General features: G+C 34.0%; 1 non-coding gene and 1 pseudogene across 1 annotated transcript; one reads left to right on the forward strand and one right to left on the reverse strand.

Moving 5' to 3' along the window:
- Positions 1-1,193: 1,193 nt before the first annotated feature.
- On the reverse strand, positions 1,194-2,215 carry LOC141627928 (protein TIC 214-like; annotated as a pseudogene).
- A 260-nt stretch (positions 2,216-2,475) lies between these two features.
- Positions 2,476-2,547, forward strand: TRNAN-GUU (transfer RNA asparagine (anticodon GUU)). The gene has a single exon. It is a non-coding gene; the product is annotated as a tRNA-Asn (tRNA).
- Positions 2,548-3,134: the final 587 nt, after the last annotated feature.

Consider the following 3,134-nt stretch of genomic DNA (forward strand, 5'->3'; position numbering starts at 1 on the left):
CGTATTTGAACCCGCATGGAACCCTTTATTATGTCTCGACAAAAATCAGATTGTTGTGAATAACGTAACAAAGCTACTTCTTCTATTTGATCAGATGTATTGGGATTGATGTTATCAATATCGATATCGATATTATGCTCGTTAGAATCAAAAATAACGACACGTTTAGCTTTTCTTGAGCGAATTTGATGATCCGTTAATACATCGTCCTCATCTTTTTGTTCTTCCTGCTCTAAATCATCAATTAATTTGTATGACCAGCATGGAACTTGTTTACTAATTTCTGTTATTCCAATGCATTTTTTTATTTTTTTATTATTTATTTTTAATCCTATGATTGCATCAACTAAAAATTTTAAAACTTGTTCTTGATCTTCTGAACTAATTTGTTCTTCTTCTAGAAGTAAATGAATTCCTTTCCGATTGAATGTTGATTCCCCAGAAAATGGACTCATTAAAGGCATGAAATGCCTAATTTCTTTTGATATTGATTTTTTTTTTATGTATCTTTTTTCTGTTCAAATTCGTGGTAATTATAATCATTACGAAGAATACTATGAATCTTATTTATAAAAATTCCATCTATCCAATTTTGGACTACAGTTTCATTTATAATAGAGGGTGAAAAGCATTTTTTTATTATTCCACAATAGGGTCCATTTAAGAAAGGATCATTTATTTTTGGCAAATATTCCTTTTTAGTTTTCTCATTGTATAATTGAGTTTTTTTATCGAGTCCATCTATATAAAAAAGTCCTTTGTCTAGAACTTCAATTCTATTAGCAAATTCATTGCTTAAGCTGTTTTTTTTGTTCATTGGTATAAATCCAATAATTGTATAGTTCATCGTATAATAATTTTTCTGTTGTAGACAAAGAAATCTTTCTTTTTATCATTTCCCAGAAAATTGATAAACTGGGTGGATATGTAAAAGAAATTCTTTTTTTTCCATCGTTTTGACATGTATAAAAAAAATATTGTGACATTTTATTTCTTACCGCATTTTCAAATCGATTGTTTTTTATATATCGTGTTGGACGATTCCAACGTTTATAGTCGAAAAGAAGAGAAAGAAGGGGTTTTTCAAACCAGAATAGTTTTTTCTTTTCTTCTTTAAGTATTTCTAACTTCGAAATCTCTTGATTGCCAGAATAAGAGGTTGGGCTATTTTTATAGTATGCTTCTTTTAAGTGCTAGTGGAATTCATCCTTTGTTTTGTCCTTTCCATTCACTCAGATCTTTTCCGTTTCATCAATTTTGTCCGGATCCGGATCCTCCTTTTCATCCGAAAAAAGGGAAGGAGAAGGATCTTCTTCGGTTAATCCCCCTTCTTCCTGTTTAGTCTCCTTCGTTTCGGACTTTTTTTCTATTTCTACATCTGTTTCATCCTCACTTTCTTTCGTTTTTGAGGTTTCTTAGTAAAAATGGGTGACGGCATTCGGCCTAAATAGTAGACACAGGTAATAAATAAGAGAATACTAAAGATTCGAGCCATAGAATTTTTAAATTCGACACTGATACTTATTAGATCGAATAAGTACATTAGATCTAATAGAATGATTTTGTTGTATCCAAACTAATACCAACCCAACCCATTTCATGAATAAAATGTGACCAATTAACCAACCAACAAAACTACTTGTTACAAATAACATCTTGTTGTTGCATCGAAACATATAAATGTTTACTAATCTGGCTAACATTGAACTTGGTAAAATGAAATGGTTGAATAATGGAAAAATGAGATTATTCAGGAATACACATTGAATGCTGAGATTACGCATTGAATTTCTTCTAGTAGATCCATAATCAAAAAAGCGTTTGTGATTGTTCCAGAAGAAATGAAACAAAAGGTAGGGTAGAGCTAGGACAGTTATTGTATGAGGTCTACCCAATACTAGATGCAGAGGCGTATAATAGATCGATATGAACATCACGAGTCATCCCATAATAAAACCAGTTGTTGCTGATACCTTCTTCTCGGTTCCTTCTTCTCCTTCTTCCATAACCTGAGCTCGGAGAAGGAAGAGATAAGAGGGCCCTATGGGGAATGTGGTCAGAAATCCATAATAAAGTCCGACCACAACGACCGAATTGATTATCTTCATGCATAAGGATACTAGATTACCTAGTAGAAAAGATTGAAAAATCATCACAAACCTCCCTTTTTCTTTTGTATTGCAATTTCTGGATTATTATATGATGATTTTTTAACTTTCCATATGTAGAAATAGAAAGAGATAGACTAGAAACGACATCTCTTATGTCGATGACACAAAAGGGATATTAAATGATTGGAATTGGGATATGGATGAAATATAATGAAATAGAGCCACTTTCAGGTTCTCTATGAAATGAGGCATGGAAGGGAGCCATTACGAAGAAGTTCCGGGAGTTACGAAGGAAGCTTCGAGCTCATATTGATCATGGGTTGAGACCGGTAATTTAATTCTATGAGATCGAGTCTGGCGTTGTTCCTCAGTAGCTCAGTGGTAGAGCGGTCGGCTGTTAACTGATTGGTCGTAGGTTCGAATCCTACTAAGGGAGATTTTAATTCTTCATTTTTTAATTCAAAATGAAGAGGCTCGCTTTGACCGTTAAGAGTAGGTAAGTGGGTAACCTCTTCCCTGTCTTTTTTTTTCTATCTCGTCGTATGGTATCACATTCTCATTCTGTTCTGCGCTATTTGATAATCTCCGTCAATACCTCGGTTTAGGTCTGGGATAATCTTTTGTTCCAAAGTCCTGGGGCTATTTACAACTAATAATTCTCGGATGTACTAGTAGTGCATCAAAGATGCAGTCATTGATTCTCCCGAGAGGCTACAATTACCGCGAGGAAACATAAAAAATATTAATGACATGACGAGGAACGCATTTTTGCTATGCTACTAATACTTGTACTTGCTCTGCTATTCTCTGGCTGAGGAAGAGTTACGGGGCGTAAAAAAAAATATTATTGGGGCATACTATAAGTAATAGTAAGTGCATGATAACACGTAATAATAAAAAAAAAAAGATAAGGCCCATTCCACTTTGACAAAAGACCCACATCCAAGTTCCATAGCTTTAGCTCCGCTATCCCAATCATGATTTTCCTATTCCCAAAAGGGAAAGGCCCTTCCCTTCGGGGTC

This window comes from Silene latifolia, chromosome Y, assembly GCF_048544455.1.
Source record: "Silene latifolia isolate original U9 population chromosome Y, ASM4854445v1, whole genome shotgun sequence".
Lineage (NCBI taxonomy): Eukaryota > Viridiplantae > Streptophyta > Magnoliopsida > Caryophyllales > Caryophyllaceae > Silene > Silene latifolia.